Genomic DNA, 17,962 nt, shown 5'->3' with positions numbered 1-17,962 from the left:
TCTTGTGATTTATGTGAAAATTGTTCTGTTTGTGTATTTTTTACTGTTTCATTTATTGTTTGTGGATACTTATGTTATGTTGCAGTAATGTATTTTTTTCATGTTGTAAGCTGCCTCACATAGTTTGAACTGTGTAAAGGTGGCATACAAATAAAATCATGTATGTATGTAACACTGACACCAGTCTTTATATTTTGACCATTTGAATCCTGCCCGGAAAACTCCCCTGTTTAAAATGCAGACTGAGTCAACTTTTTGATTGGCTGAGTTAACTTTTTGATTGATGTTTGGTCCATTTAAAAGGCCCCAAGTAGTCGGAGCCCCTATTACTTAATAAGTGCACTTAAGCCTCTAATTGCACACATTTGGCTAATCACTGTTATGTACAGTCAATTAAACCTACAGTTTTAAAGCACTTTAAATGGCGCACTCTGCCCCATACTGAGTAAATAAATAAGTATGGGGATATTAAAATGCAAATTCTCAATATGGAGGAACAATTACCAGGGAGGCAAGAATCTGAGCTCATGGATTTATTGACTGTATCGGCTATAGCCGCTTCTTCAGCTCCTAAGCAGAGACAACACTGATATGCTTGTTTGGGGGCAGAACATAGGGATGTGGTGTGGTGAAAGTCCTAAAGGCCAGGTAAAGAGGCTAGGAAGGGCACTTTTGGCCTTCAAACCCAAGGTTCCTGACCTCTCTCCTACTGTCTGTGGACAGAGAAGAAGAAGAAGAAGAAGAAGAGTTTGGATTTGATATCCCGCTTTTCACTACCCAAAGGAGTCTCAAAGCGGCTAACATGGGGTGAGTGGGGCTGAGAGACTTCAAAGAAGTGTGACTAGCCCAAGGTCACCCAGCAGCTGCATGTGGAGGAGTGGAGACGCGAACCTGTTTCCCCAGATAACGAGTCTACCGTTCTTAACCACTACAGCACACTGGCTCTCACAGAGTTCTCCATCTCCTTCTTTCTGATCTTCAAATAATTAGAATCTCATATTGTCACTATACACCGCCATCCCTTAATCCAGGCATGGGGAAACTTCAGCCCTGCAGATGGAGTTGAACTTTAACTCCCATAATTCTTGGGCCATGCCTTGCAGGATACAAATCCTTCCAAGGTGGCATACAAGAAATGTGGGGGGGGGGAATACATCTTTGAACTCAACATCAATGCAATAAGCTATATGAATGTATAAGGATGTTTCTACATGAATGTATAAAGATGATCATATGGATGTTTCTCGCAGGGCAGCTGTTGATACAATGGCCTTGTGGTGGCGGTTAATCTAGGTGAAACATGTAGTCATTGCCATGTCTGATTCTCTCCTCGAATATTCCCATGGGGTAGTTGAAGGGATTCCAAGTGTCACCTGGCCCAAGCCCATGCAATGCAGGAATCACAGCTAAAGAATCCCTGACAGATGACCATCCAACCTGTGCTTTAAAACCTCCAATGAAGGAGAGTCCACCACCTTCCAAGGTATCCCAACAGCTCTTACCATCCAAAAATTTATTCCTAATGTTTAGTTGGAATCTTCCCCCTTGTAATGTGAGAATCCATTGGTTCAGGTCCTACCTTCTGGGGCAGCAGAAAAGAAGCTTGGTCCATTTTCCGTATGACATCCCTTCAGATAATTGAAGACGGCTATCGTATCAATTGAAGACTGTGTCGACCACAGCAAACTATGGCAAGTTCTTAAAGAAATGGGAGTGCCGGATCACCTCATTTGTCTCCTGAGAAATCTCTATGTGGGACAAGAAGCTACAGTTAGAACTGGATATGGAACAACTGATTGGTTCAAAACTGGGAAAGGAGTACGACAAGGCTGTATATTGTCTCCCTGCTTATTTAACTTATATGCAGAATTCATATGGTCTGAAGCTCAATCAAAAAAACTAAGATCATGGCCACTGGTCCCATCACCTCCTGGCAAATAGAAGGGGAAGAAATGGAGGCAGTGAGAGATTTCACTTTCTTGGGTTCCATGATCACTGCAGATGGTGACAGCAGTCACGAAATCAGAAGACGCCTGCTTCTTGGGAGAAAAGCAATGACAAACCTAGGCAGCATCTTAAAAAGCAAAGACATCACCTTGCCGACAAAGGTCCGTATAGTTAAAGCTATGGTTTTCCCAGTAGTAATGTATGGAAGTGAGAGCTGGACCATAAAGAAGGCTGATCACCGTAGAATTGATGCTTTTGAATTATGGTGCTGGAGGAGACTCTTGAGAGTCCCATGGACTGCAAGAAGATCAAACCTATCCATTCTCAAAGAAATCAGCCCTGAGTGCTCACTAGAAGGACAGATCCTGAAGTTGAGGCTCCAGTACTTTGGCCACCTCATGAGCAGAGAAGACTCCCTAGAAAAGACCCTGATGTTGGGAAAGATGGAGGGCACAAGGAGAAGGGGACGACAGAGGATGAGATGGTTGGACAGTGTTCTCGAAGCTACTAACATGAGGTTGGCCAAACTGCGGGAGGCAGTGAAGGATAGGCGTGCCTGGCGTGCTCTGGTCCATGGGGTCACGAAGAGTCGGACACGACTGAACGACTGAACAACAACAACAATCGTATCACGTCTCAGCCTCTCTTCTCCAAGCTAAACATCCCCTACTCCTTCAACCCTTCCTCCTAAGGTCTGGTTTCCAGACCCTTGATCATCTTGGTCCTTCTCCTCTGCACATGTTCCAGCTTGTCAACGTCCTTCTTAAACTGTGGTGGATAGCCCTGTGAGGTTGTTTTGTGAGGAATCCATCTGGAATAAGCTGCACCACTCTCTGTCCTGAAAGCCTTCATACAAATCCTCCCTTCCAAATTGTTATGCTGTAGTGATTCTTATATTGTGCATTTTGATTATTGCACTATTGTATTCCGGTGGATTTCTCCCCCCCCCAAAAAAAACCCCATTTATGCTCAAACTGTACTTGTAGAAAACACTGCATATAAGTGCAGCCTATAAAACACTCTATGAAGACACATGCCATCGTTTATTTACTTTGTAGGACCTGGTATGTTTGTTCCAGGAAGCATTTTTAGCAAATGTATAACTTTTTTTGTGCACAAGAATTCCAGACACAGGTGGTCTTTATGTTCCAACGTACATTATTTAGAATGGAAATTCTTTAGCCAATTTGTGAGGGGAGAAAGAAAATTGCACCAGCTGGTACCAAGCAGTTATCTTTGTAGACATGAACTCATGTTTGCTTTGACACTGAGCTAATCTGCATCTTCCCTTTGAACACTTTTATATATGTTTCTTTACTCTCTTGCTTAGCCAGTAAAGCTTTATGAGGTCTTAAATGGAGCAGATATCTGTTGTATTGGGATGGGCAGATCTTGGTTTCTCTCCATTTCTCAATTTTCCTGCCTTAAGTTCGTTCTCTACATTCCTGCTTCAGCATGTGCTTGTGTGTATTTTTTTTTTTTTAAGTCCACGGGAAAACCTTCAGCATTTTAGCACACATCTCCCCTAATATACACATTTTTTGCAAGCATGTTTCCCCTAATATGACACATTTTCGTGAATATGTGCACACTTTCCCCTAATATACACATCCTTGTAGACATTATTGGGTTGGAGAGCTGCAATGTGAGGGTTTCAGACAGAGTCCTTTCACACACATACATGGGGATGCAAAGGACTGAACCTGGGACCTTTCATATGCAATATATAGAACCACTTCCCCAAAGGCTTCCCTTCACATGGTGGGAATCTTCTAAAACAGGAGTAGGGGGTCTGTGACCCACCAGCTGTTGTTTGGCTCCAACTCCCATCAGCTCCAATCTCTACGGCCAATGGTCAGAGATGATGTAGTTCAACAACAGACCATAAGCTTCACCATCCCTATTCTAACATAAATGGAAATCCACAACGCTCCATGGTTCTGCCAACTTTGGGAATAAGGAATGTTCTCCCATGACCTTCTGGCAATACAGTGAAAAATTCCTTCCAGTAGCACCTTAGAGACAAACTAAGTTTGTTCTTGGTATGAGCTTTCGTCTGCATGCAAAGTGTGCATGCACACGAAAGCTCATACCAAGAACAAACTTAGTTGGTCTCTAATGTGCTACTGGAAGGAATTTTTTATTTTATTTGTTTTGACTATGGCAGACCTACCTGTAACTAGCAATACAGTGGTACCTCGTGTTATGGATGGGATCCGTTCCGGAGGCCCGTCCGTAACGTGAAATGCCCGCAACTCGAAGTGCTGCGTCTGCGTAGGCACACAGCACGATTTAGCACTTCTGTGCATGTGCAAGTGGCGAAACCTGGAAGTAACCCATTCCAGTACTTCCGGGTTGCTGCGGAATGTAATGTGAAAAGACACAACATGAAGCGGATGCAACACGAGGTATGACTGTACTTTACTTGAGATATTGCTGCAGATCCTTTCTTTAAGGTGCTGAAAAACCTGCAGTTTCTTTAAGCTGGTTCAGAGAGCTGTAGCATTCTTTTGAGCCCCCCCCCCCGGTGGCATTAAGATTGGGAAAGATCAGAAGCCCCTCTGAAGAATGTTGAGATACGTCACATTCCTTATGAAACATGAAGCCAGGAGCATGGATGGCATCCTTCCAAACAGATCTTGGCTTTCTATTGTAAGCTGACCCCTTGCTTCTGTAAAGCTACATTCCTGCTCCCCTACTGCTTTTATATGGCCATACTTTCACTTGGGAAGCACTATAAGCAGCTCTGGTGTGGTGCAGAGAATCTGCTGGTGTAGAAGGAGGATGTTCACGGGGAATAAAGCTACTAGCCTCCACAATTGCTATCTCTACCTACACTACCAGAGGCAGTGTGTCTCTGAATACTAGTAGCTGGGAATCGCAGGTGAGGAGAGTGTTGTTGCGCAAGATTCTGTTTGCAGACTGGCTGGCCACCGTGAGAACAGGATGCTGGCTAGATGGGACCTTGGCCTCATCCAGCAGGGGTGAAGGAAGAGGGGTGAAGTGGGTGTGGACCGCCCCAGGTGTCATCACTGAGGGAGGGGGTGACAAAATGCCAGGCAGCACTCACCGCGGGGATAGCAGCAGTCCGAGCCATACGTCTCTCCTAGGAGAGATGCGGTGGCTTGGGCATGCCAGGCTCCACGCTGCCCAAATGGTCCGCCCGCTGCCTCCCACCCAACAGTAGGGTGGCTGAGTGGGAGGAGGCAGGCATACACCCTGCCCCTATGGGTGGCTCGCCCCCGCCCCAGACACCCAAGTGGTTTCCTTCGCTGCTGCAGCCTGCAGCCAGTCTCTAATAATAATAATATAATAATATAATAATAATAATAATAATAATAATATATTTGTACCCCGCCCATCTGGCTGGGTTTCCCCAGCCACTCTGGGCAGCTTCCAACAGAGATTAAAATACATGAAATATCACACATTAAAAACTTCTCTGAACAGGGCTGCCTTCAGATGTCTTCTGAATGTAAGGTATTGTTTATCTCTTTGACTTGAGATGGGAGGGCGTTCCACAGGGCAGGTGCCACTACGAGAAGGCCCTCTGCCTGGTTCCCTGTTGCTTTGCTTCTCGCAGTGAGGGAACCGGCAGAAGGCCCTCGGCGTTGGACCTCAGTGTCCGGGCAGAACGATGGGGGTGGAGAGACGCCCTTCAGGTATACTGGGCCGAGGCCGTTTAGGGCTTTAAAGGTCAACACCAACACTTTGAATTGTGCTCGGAAACATACTGCTTATGTTCTTATGCAAGGAGGAAGATGAAACTGGACACTGAATGAGGATGGTCCTTGCAAGATGCAGAATCCCTCCCTCTGATCCCATAGCCTTTCTTCTTCTTCTTCTTTCTTCTTTTCTTCTTCTCTTCTTTTTTCTTCTTCTTCTTGGCAAACACTGGCCTGTGCGCATTTCAAATTTCTAGACAGTAATGGGGTGAAAGACCTTTCTGGAAAATCTAAATTCTGTTGGTTGGGAGTCAGTATCATTTGCCAGTTCTGGAAGAAATACTGCTTGCTGAAGATCAAAAAGATGAACAGCTGGGCTCTCTCTCTCTCTCTCTCCTCTCTCTCTCTCTCTCTCTCTCTCTCTCTCTGTGTGTGTGTGTGTGTGTGTGTGTTTATGAGTGCAAAGGGGAAAAGGAGCAGGTCCACAACACATGAATCAAAGCGTGAGACAATGTTCTGTGTATTCTGCCAAAGGAACAAGGTTTGGGCAACATCAGACTTCCAAGCTTTTATCCACAGGGCTTTAGGTATGTCAGTCAGCAGGGAAGTCAACCTAGCTAGTCACAGATGTCTTGGGAATCCAAAAGTCTTCTTTCCAATATGACAAAGGGAACATTAATGTATCTGTGTTGGGGAGGGGCTTGGTTGGTTGGTTGTTGGTTGTCTGTCTGTCTGTCTCTTTGGTTTGCCAAAGACTAAAAATTAACACCAAGACCGACATGAGGAGAACCTTCCATAAACATATTCCATAAATTTAGACACACACCCTATAAGATTATATTCTATTTCCTTTCAATATTTATATCCCATATCTCAATGAATGATCAGGACAGTTACACAGAAAGGGAGGCGTTTTTCAGCAGAATGGCAATGCGTTTTTGCTCGGTCCCATTGGTTACCAGGGGTTACCTGGTCTACACGCACCTGAAGGGGAGCTTCATCAAACACCTCGCATTTCTGCTTTTGGAGCTTGCTGGCATGTCGCGACAGCTTCTTTGCTTCCTTAAGGAATCAGTACAGTCTACATTGATGCCTGGCCACCTTAAGTATGGGCTGCAATGTAGCTCAGTGGAGTATGGTAAGTGGACTGGGGGGGGACTAGGCTAGTCCCCTAAATGTTCCCCTGGTGCCTCCTTCCCAAGACCAGGAAGCTTCTGCCTGGCTTAGGAAGGAAGGCACAATGCTCCAATGGGTCCAAGAGCCCTCCTGAAAGAGGCAAGAAGGCTCCCGCATCCTGTCAGAGCCCTGGTGCCCCTTCTCAAGCCCGGGAACTTTTGCCCAGTTTGGGGAGGGAGGCACAATGCTCACACATGCAATGCCAGGACGTCACAACCACCACACCACAAGCTGGTGCCTCTGACCTTAACCGTTCCCCTATGAAAAAAATGTCGCCGGATGCCACTGATGTAGCTGTTGCTTCTAGAAAAGAGTTGAGTGCTAAAAGCATGTTTAATTATTTATTTAATTTATGCGCCCCCTTCCCCTAAAAACACCCCCAAGTGCTTTAAGAATAGATGGAGAAGCATCTTTCCAGCGATAGCATCTGAAGCAAGCTAAGCTCTGGAATGCAAGGAGATTCTCGGAGTATCCCAAAGGAGCTTCTGCTGCCAATCCACAAACAATCCAAGTTTTTCACATAATAAACTGGATTCCAGGTTACGCAGATGATCTGCAGGCATCGGCTGAACTTCCTGACCCAGTTCTTCGTTTCAGGTTGGTAATAAAAATCCAAACCCCAAGGAAATTTTCCACGTGGCTTTATTTCTTTTAAAAAGAAAGAGGGAGAGAGAGAGACAATAAAGGAAAGGTTTGAGCAACTCTGCCAACGTCAATTCTGACACTTCGAGCTCCCCGAATTGACAGGTTCAGCTACTGGTCTTCTTTTTTTTCAGGGAATGTACAGAACACAGCTTTTGCTGGCTATACAATAGCCATATGTTGAAAAACCCTGGCATTGCTGAGATCGAGATATAATCATCATCACTGATATGTACTATTGATGCTTCTGGTACGTGACTACACAGTGACAAGAAAAGAGGTCCTTGCCTTGAGGAACTTACAGTCTAGGGTTCACAAGAATGAGGGGAGGGGTGGGGAGGGTAACAGGGCAAGAATGTACTTTCATTTCAGCAATATACACTGGGCTTAATTTCTTTTTAAAAAATAGATTTTGTTAAATTTTCAACAGTATATCACAACAAAACAATAACACAATAACAAATACAAAAAACAAACAACAACACAACTATAACACTATAATCATACTCTTCCTTAACATTATTCCAGTAATTGACTTCCTCACGTCCCCTCCTTCTGCTTTCATTGTGTAACATCGTTAGTAAATTCTTAACATTATATAATCAATCTATTCTAATCTTATTCTAAATCTAATTTCCTTATCCAACTTCTATCTTTATTCATTCTTATCTATTTTCCATAACTGTAGCCTAATATGTCTTCTAGTTCACTTCCTAAATACTAATCTTAGCATGAGTTTTTAAATTCTCTTTAAATTTCTTCCAATCTTTCTGTACCGCTTCGTCCCCTGGTCTCGGAGTTTCCCGGTCAGTTCTGCGAGTTCCATATATCAATCATTTTCATTTGCACTTGGCTTAATTTCAGTATCAGAACAAAAGAACACGAGAAGACCTCTGATGGATTAGGCCAATGGGCTATCTAGTCCAGCATCCTGTTCTCACGGAGTTCTCTAGGAAGGGGGTTTAATTATTAAACCACTCTGGGAATTCATAGCATTGTAGGATCTAGTCCCCTTGCTGCAATGCAGGAATCTCAACTAAAGCATCCCTGACAGATGGCCATCCAACTTCTGCTTAAAAACCTCCAATGAATGAGAGTCCATCACCTTCCAAGGGAGTCCTTTCCAATGTTGAACAGCTCTTGCTGTCATAGAGTTCTTCCTGATGTCAGAATCAACTTTCTTGCAAATTGAAGCCATAGTTTGGTTCCATAGAGTCCAGAGCAGGAGAAAACAAGCTTGCTCCATCTTCCATGTGACAGTCTTTAGATATTTGAAGATGGCTATCGCACTCCTCTCAGTATCTCTTTTCCAGGCTAAACACTCATCTGTTCCTCATAACGCTTGGTTTCCAGACCCTTGATCATCTTGGTCCCCCTCCTCTGCACACGTTCCAGCTTATCAATATCCTTCTTCAACTGTGGTGCCCAGAACTGGACACAATACTCTAGGTGTGGCCTCACCAAAGCAGAATAGAGGTCTGCAGAATTATAGTCAAGGGAGGTCATATTGAGTTGAGGGCATATGACATCCCATTTTTCTCAGAACATCCCGGTTTCTCCCTTTGTGCTTTTCATAGCTGGTGCATCCCATAATTTGCTTCTGTCCCACTGGATCAGGAATCAGACTTACGATATGAAACCCTGATCCCTATGACCTCTCTAGGCAATTGTCCTGGTCGTTTAATTGCCTTGTTAATAAGCTTGGGTGCTATGCTTCCCTTCCCCACTTCTCCCTGAAAGCTTGAACTAGTCTGACTGGTTAGGATTCCATCCGCCAATCCATTGCCCATCTTCTTTGCTTAAGCAGTTAATAATGAACCACTTAGAATGGTCAAGCAAAGCACTGGGGAAGCTTGGTGTCATGACTGGAGGTTTAGATGGAAGGGTTCACTTAAAGTTCACCATCTGACTCAGACCGGTGGCATATAGAATAGTTTAATCATGCCGTGGGAAAAAACAATTCTTGCAGAAGGGGACCCCTAGGCAGGGCCTGAAGGATAAACTTCCATTTGCTTCAAAGAAAGCACACATCTTGCCTCCCTCTTCACCACCCTTCCCCCCCAAAAAGGGAGGTCATCAGGAAATGGAGATAGACTATTTACTAAAATGCAGTAGATGAATTAATCTACCCCTCAACAACAGGAAAGCTATCTGAAATGAGAATCTATTTGGTGGACATTTTTGGATGAGGGGATAAGTGAAGAGCTTCTTCTATTTCTCATTGCAGTTAAAATTATTATTATTATTATTTATATTATTATTATTATTCAGGAGCACAATGCAAAGGCAGAGATTGAAAAGGACCCTCTGTTGCACAGGCCACTGATTGTTGTCTGAGTAGTGACAGGACTTTTGTTTAAGAAGAGATCCCACCAATGCATTAAATTACTGGCCTGCATAGACTGCCATTCTTGTTTTCTAAAACTCTCCACTGAGCTATGGACAAATGGACTCTTGAAAACTCCACCTGCACCCTGCTATCTGTGGCCAGAGAAGCCGAGGAAATAATTCCAGTGAAATTTCCCAGTTTCTCACACCATTAGCAGTATCGGAAGCATAGTTTCTTTTTTCTATTATTAATATTTAGACTGCCACTTCAAGATGTGTCAGCCTGGCCAGCATTCAGGTAAAGGATCCCTGGATGGTTAAGTCCAGTCAAAGGTGACTATGGGGTGTGGCCACATCTTCTTCAAGCTGAGGAGCTGGTGTTTGTCCACAGACAGTTTTCTGGGTCATGCGGCCAGCATGACTAAACCGCTTCTGGCACAACGGGAAATGTGATGGAAGCCAGAGCACATGGAAACACTGTTTACTTTCCCACCACAGCGGTACCTATTTATCTACTCGCACTGGCGTGCTTTCAAACTGCTAGGTTGGCTGGGACAGAGCAATGGCAGCTCAACACTGTCGTGCAGATTCAAACCGCTGACCTTTTGATCGGCTTAACGGTTTAGACCACAGAGCCACCCACCTCAGATGTATCAGTCTGAGAATGTAAAGCCAGGCTGCCATTATGTTACTGCTGGCGCCACTTCATTCATTCACTCATTCATTCATTCATTCGTCACCCCATTTCCTATAAGGACCCAGAGCAGAAGGTCACAGGAATACAAAATGCACCATTAAAAATGGTTAGAGCAAATTAGAATCACAACTCAGGTGAATCCTAATATTTCTATATCTCAAGTGTCAGAGATGAAGTTAAAGAGATGCATCTTCAGCATATGATGGAAGCTATATAAAGAAGGTTCCAGGCACAGTTGAGGGGCTGCCCAAGAGAATGCCCTTTCTCACGCAGCCACCCTCCAAATGTCCAAGGCCAACAGAACTGCCAAGTCCCTCTGCCCCATCTTAACACCCAAGAGGGTATGTAGGGGAGGAGATGGTGCTGGCATCAGTCTGTCCCGAGAGACAATGGAGTGTGCCTTCAGCGGTGGTCAAACTGCTGATGTGGTCCAACAGAAAGCAGAGCAATACATTTGGCATCAGCTTGGCTGCATGAGTTGCCAGAAGGAGACAACCATCCAACCATCTTAGGGACTCCACTCTGGATTTTTCTTCTCCAAAGATACCCTGCAAAGCAGAGGGTACAGATATTTCCTCAGGGTTTACTCCATGAATGAGGATAGCCACAAGGCAGCAGAGGTTTAGGTCAGAGTTTTTTTCTCCTAGATGGGCTACCTTCCCAGGTTGATGAGCTCCATCTGCCTTTCATTTCCTTCTACAGCATGTGCAGAAATGCCTTCATGACCATTGGACCCACTATTGGTCTCGTCTGCTCGTTCCACCAGAACCTATCTTCACACGCAGGGGAATTCTGTAACTCATCAAGGGCTTGAGACTCATCAGCTGCCCTCTCTGATTTAGCTGGTCATTCAAAGCTGTTTCCCGGGATGTAGCCACTGTCTCACGCTTCTAGGAACCCCGGGGGGAGACCTGAGTGCAGGGTGGGGTCCAAGTTGGACAAACTACCCCAGAAGGAGCATGGCATGTCCCCCCCCGCTGCTGTTGGAGATTCATTCCCCGTGTCTGCAGTCATGGGATTGATGCCTATCACATGATGGTGTATGTTTTCATTCCACAGAGTGGGAAGTGACAGAGACAGGATGTTTGTGTTACTGTGTTCCGTGAAGTGGGATTATTGTCCTTTGTTCTTTCTCTTTGCTGTCTGATGCTAGAGAGAGAGGGAGCCATGTTGCAGTGCTCTGTGTGTTTATATGTAAATAAAGTAGATTAGCCCAAACGCTGAGTTGCTGAGGTCTGTTACGCAAACCGCGAAGACTCTGCAAATCCCTAAGTGTGCTGATGCTTTTTGGCATTAGTCGCTGCGATGTTCAGGCAGAAGAAAGCTTTTGAAGCTCCCAACCGACCGACCAGGAGGGACAGAACATGCCAGTCGGGCATGTGTCTCTGCCAGTGCCTACACGGAGTAGGACGCTCCTGCTGACAGGTGCTAACCCCTCCCCTAAGACCCTGAGAAGGAGAACAGTGGAGAATATTGATATAAAATTCTAGGATGTGGCTTTCTTTTTCTAGTGGGCTGAGAAAAAGAAAACTCTTAAGAATATTATCAGGTTAAATATTAAAGTTACCAGGATAAATATTCCCAGGTTAAATATTCTCAGGTTTCAGCTCAGCTCTACCCTCAGTGGTCCAGCTTGTGCCCTTCTGAGTTCAAATTATACTGGCTGCTTCTTTCTTCTCTAAAAGTGGCTGCAGAATGGAAAGGTGAAAGGGAACCACATCCCCAACATAGATCTGGCATATTGTTTGCTTTCCTCTTTCTCTTTAAACAAATAACACTGGCACGAGGGAACAGTTGAAATGAGGGCTGAACAAATTAATTTATTTCTCTCCCTTTCTTTTCTTGTTTTCCTTCCAGCTAAACACAGAAAGAAAAGTTGTCGCTTCAGGCAAGCAGCGACTTGCTGGAAATTTTGCCACTGAAAAGGCAAGTAAAACACAGCCAAGTTTTTGTTAATCCGTCATTCAGGTTATTAGCTGCCAGTGTTGCTCCACCACATCCTGTCCCCTCCCTTGTTCAGCAACTACAAATAATAATAATAATAATCTTGGTATGGTTTGGATTAGCTCCTGCCAACTCCTAGTTTCCTGTCAATTTAACATTTAAAGAATTGGAATTGGGCTCCTGCAAAAAATAATAATGAAAAAAAAACCAAAGGAGAAAGGACTGTTCCCAGAGAGCTTTAACAGTCTAGCCCTCTTACCTCTGAGGATTGTAGCTGTGTGAAGGGAATGCGGAGTCTCCTCACAACTCTCAGGACCCTTAACAAACTACAGTTCCCAGAATTCTTGGAGGAAAGCCATGACTGTTCAGTAATAGTACCGCTCTATTCTGCCTTCATCAGATGCCTCCCCCCCACACTTGATGTACTGCATCCAGTTCTTGGCACCCTCAATTTAAGAAGGATATGGACAAACTGGAAGTGTTCAGAGGAGGGCGACCAAGATGGGTAGGACCCAAACTGTTATGTACTCTGAGTATATTTCACAAACCAAGCATTAAACTTACAAAAAGAAATTGCAGCTAAAGTATGTTTAGCTTGGAAAAGAGGATACTGAGAGGAGGTGCGATAGCCATCTTCAAATATCTAAAGGACTGTCACATGGAAGATGGAGCAAGCTTGTTTTCTCCTGCTCTGGAGTCTAAGACCCAAACTAATGGCTTCGATTTGCAAGAAAGTTGATTCTGACACCAGGAAGAACAGTGGGACAACGCCCCTGGACAGTGGTGGACTCTCCTTCACTGGAGGTTTTAAGCAGAAGTTGGATGGCCATCTGTCAGGGATTCTTTAGCTGTGATTCCTGCATTGCTGAGGGTCGAACTAGGAGACCCTTGGAGTCCATTTCAACTCTACAATTCTATGATTCAGTGCAGGGCCATTTCCCCCCAGCCAGAACTCACTGGAACGCAGCTCCGGCCCCTCTCAGGTGGGCACCAATGCCATTCTAAGAGGAGACCCACGGTGAGTTCCATCACCTCTTTTTCTAGAACATATAGCACTGGTTCTATGATGCTTCAAATGCATAGCGTAGATGGGGCTTTAGCCTCTGAAATGATTGATGAGGGTCAGTAGGGATAGGTAATTTACATTGCAATCCTATATGGCAGAAGTAAACGTCATTGGTTCAATTGGGGCTTATTCACAGGAAAGTGGGCATCGCACTGCCAGTGTGTCTAGAGTAGACTTTGATCTTACCCAGCGGGGCCTCTTCTGGGTCTAAACAGGGGTCAGCAAACTTTTTCAGCAGGGGGCTGGTCCACTGTCCCTCAGACCTTGTGGGGGGCCGGACTATATTTTGAAAAAAAAAATGAACGAATTCCTATGCCCCACAAATAACCCAGAAGATGCATTTTAAATAAAAGCACACATTTTACCCATGTAAAAACACCACGCAGGCCCCACAAATAACCCAGAGATGCATTTTAAATAAAAGGACACATTCTACTCATGTAAAAACACGCTGATTCCCGGACCGCATTAGAAGGTGATTGGGCTGCACTCTGGCTCCCGGGCCTTAGTTTGGGGACCCCTGGTCTTAATGATCTTACAGTAAACCTGAAGGCTTGTGTTATCTATTATTTCTGACCCCCCCCCTCCTGTTCTCTGTAAAGCTGAAGTTAAAACAGAACTCAGGTCTTGTATGTTCCGTGACCTTTTTGATTTTCAGGAAGGATCTTACTTTGGCAGCATTTGGGTGGAACCTGGTTTAATCAGCTCAGTGTTTACGGAGGCCAACAATCCATCTGGGGAAGTCGGCTGAGGAAGGTGCCATCTTGAATAACCATTTACAATCAAGCAAGCCATCGCAATCCTGTCCTACAGATTAAAGATGGCCACTGACCTTATGGAACTGTCTTCCTTCCACAAGAAAATTAGGTTTACCCTAAGAGGATACAAAGGAGAGTCAAGTCATCTTAACATAGTTGAAAGAGGGATGGGAACTGTTGCAATTCCTATGGCCATACTGAATTTTAATTAGTTGTGAATTCATTTGGGGGGAAGAGTTTCATTTTGTCACAAAGCCCGGGCTTTAAATTCTCAGGTGGAAGGCTCTGCTGTTTTGCTGTCTGTGAAATCATGCCCGCCCAAGTAATACAGTTAAAGATGAAAAGAATAAAAGCACATGGGCACAATGAGACGAAAAATGCCATACCATCCAACATGTCTGATCTCAGCTAAAGCATCCATGACAGATGGCCATCCAACCTCTGCTTGAAAACCTCCAAGAAAGGAGAGTCCACAACATCACCCTACAACAAAATATTGCATTGTGGAGAGCTCCTGCTCAAGGTCAATGGGACAGAAAAGAGTTTTACTGGAGCTGATTGTAAGAACTCATGCAGGGGTTCCTCACGAAAGAAAACACACACCCCAAGTGTCCCTATTTTCCCAGCAATGTCCCTGGTTTAGAGAAGTCATCCTGGTTTCTGATTTGATCCTGGAATGTCCCACTTTTCCTTAGGATGTCCCTATTTTCATTGGAGAAATGTTGGGGGATGTGGAGTTATCCAACCCCCGAGCTGAAGGCAATCCTGTATAGGGATTTTTAAAAAATGTTTAATGTTTTATTAGGTTTTTATATATGTTGTAAGCTGCCCAGAGTGCTGGGGCAACCCAATAAGTAAAATTATCAGTATGGAATGGGACATCCCTATTTTCATCGGAGAAATGTTGGAGGGTATGAGAAGGTAGTTTCTAAGGCATCCTTCCCTGAGCTAGTTTCTTCCAGATAGTGTTGGACTACCACTCCCATCATCCCCAGCCATTAGTCATTTTGGCTGGGGCTCATGGGAGTTGTAGTCCAAAACAAAAGGCTAGCCTTAGACAACCCAAGGAAGGTAAACCATTTAGCCAAGTCTCTGATGACTATGATCCACATCTCCAAGTGTCATGTTCCAATGGAGGCACATAATGTCAAGAAGTTCAAGATTGCTCAAATGGACAAAAGGCATGGCCTATAGCAGGCACGTCCAACTTCCAAGAGACTGTGATCTACTCCCACTGTAAAAAAAAAAACCTGACAGTGATGTAGCCATTGGATTGCCCAAAGTTATTGAGCTTCTTTGGGGGGGGTGTAATCAGGGTCCCAAGATCGACCAGGGTCAACCAGGGACACCCCGCGATCGACCGGTAGATCGCTATCAACCTGTTGGACATCCCTGGCCTATAGCATTGCCACCAAATTTCACCTAAAGAGCTCTTTTCAAAAGTTTTGGATGAAAATTGGTGGCTCCTTCTCAGGAGGAACATTAAACCTTTTTTCGAAAGATATGGAAAGGAGTTAGGATCAGACCAGCAGAATCTCACAGAGGTCTACCACGCATCCCTAGTGTAGTACAAACTGCCTTAGAGAACTTTAAACACACACACACACACACACACGCGCGAACCTCACTGTGAAACCCATAGCAAAGGCTATTGAAATTGAGCTAATAATTTGATTTGAGGGTTAAACAATAGCGAACCATCAGTGGCATTGTCTGATACATAGATTCTCTGAGGCATTGTGCAGATGTACTGCAGAGAATATCTACAAGTTTGCTTTTGGAAGATACACATTGCATTATCTGACAGGGGGATTATATTAATGTAGCCTACTGACAGCCAGACAAGAGAAGACAGGAGTCCATTAAGAAGAAGAAGCGTCTAAGTATCTGAAACTGCTCTATAGCACTGTAAATGGAAAAGCAACCCCCCCACCCACCCCCGGAGTTAACAGACTAGATTAATAACATTATCCTGGTCATGAGTGAGGGATTATGTCTCAGCCCCAACTTGCTGGCAGAGAAACAGACACCGTTGGGGCTGATTTGGTAGCCCTGACCTCCATAGTGCCAGGCTCCCAGCAGTCCATGCAAAAGGAAGTGGGATGAGGCTACTGGCAGGTTGGTCCAAAATATCATTCCCCAAACAACTTGACAGCCTGTTTTCAGCTGCTCAATATCCTGAACAAACCACTCTGTCAGTCATTTATTTTGTCATTCTGGAAAAGGTCACAAGCCAGAAGGCCTTTTATTCAGACATATATTGGCAAGATCTTAGAATAACAATTAAAATTCACAGCATGTGGTCCAGATATTCCGTGGGCATCGTATTGAATGACAGAGAAACCCAACATAAACCAGCAAATGTTAAAGTTGGGGAGCCTGTGGACCACTGTTGATGCAACTCCCATCAGCCTTCAGATGTCTTCTCATGGTTGTATACTTAGAAGCTATCAGAAGATATCTCCTGGGCTGTGGTGTTGCATAACTCCATATCGTCCAATACTTCCCTGATGAAAATAGGGATGTCCAAAGGAAAAGCGGAACATTCTGGGCTCAAATCAGAAACTGGGATGACTTCTGTAAATTCAGGACTGTCCCTGGAAAATAGGTACACTTGGAGGGTCTGGGAGTCTCTCTCAGACTTGCCTGGAGATGCTGGGAGATGAACCTAAGACTTTTTCCATGCAAATCACATGCTCTGCATCGGGCCTTCGCCATAAGTTGTAATGCAGCAGCACCTGGAAGGTTACAGGTTTCCCACACCAGGGAAAGATCGTGAAAGCGACTATTCAGGTGCTGGAAACGGTATACCATATTGACCAAATAAACCTGCAACATGCCTTGTAGTGATGTAGAAACTTTACTCTTAATAAAGACCTTCAAATCTACTATCTCCGTTGCATTCAAAAACTGAAGCTCCACTTATCAAAGTCTCGGGAACTCCTCTGCAGTGAAGGCTGGTCCATCTGCCATTGTCTCTGGCTCCACCTACTGTTGGCCTCCTACCTTACACCCTACCAGCCCCAATGGGCACCAGCCACCACTGGATCTTTGAATGGTTCCTAAGAATAACAGGCAGAGCAGAAGTCTAAAAGGTGCTCCATTCTTGCCTCAGCAACCCACCACCATGGCTTAATCAACTGTATGCATTCAAACAGAGTATAATCCTGTCGTAAGCTTTGTTTAAAATTCAATAAGCAGTTCAGAACATTTTTCAAGAATTGCCCAGCATGTTTATACTGCATAGATAGTCTTTGCTGGCTCATAGTCCTAAACAACAATATGTAGGCAGAACTGTCAAGATCTCTGTTCAGTATTGCCCTTCTTATCTTTACTTCTTCATTTTTATCATACTTCTGGGTTTTTTTTCTGTTCCACTCACAGACCACTTTGGAACGTCTTTATAATTGCAAAGGGTGAGGGGTTGAGCTTACCTTGCAGAGCTGGGAAAGGTTCAGAAAAGGGGCAACCGAAATGATCTAGGCAGGGATGAAGCAGCAACTTCCCTACAGGGTGTGGGGATTTCTTTGTTGAGAGAAAAGGCAGAGGTGACGTGACATGACGCTTATAAAATGATACATGGCATGGAGAAAATGAAGAGAGTGTTATAAGTTTGGAGGGGAACACAGACACACACACACACATCCAAGAAATTAATGAATGTTGGAATCTAGCTCGTATTTGGGATAAGGGAAAATGCAGGCTGCAGAACTGTGCCCAGAAAGGAGCTTCATGCAAA

Source organism: Lacerta agilis, chromosome 13, assembly GCF_009819535.1.
Source record: "Lacerta agilis isolate rLacAgi1 chromosome 13, rLacAgi1.pri, whole genome shotgun sequence".
In the NCBI taxonomy this organism is placed as follows: Eukaryota; Metazoa; Chordata; class Lepidosauria; order Squamata; family Lacertidae; genus Lacerta; species Lacerta agilis.
Note: the sequence above shows the minus strand (reverse complement) of the source record.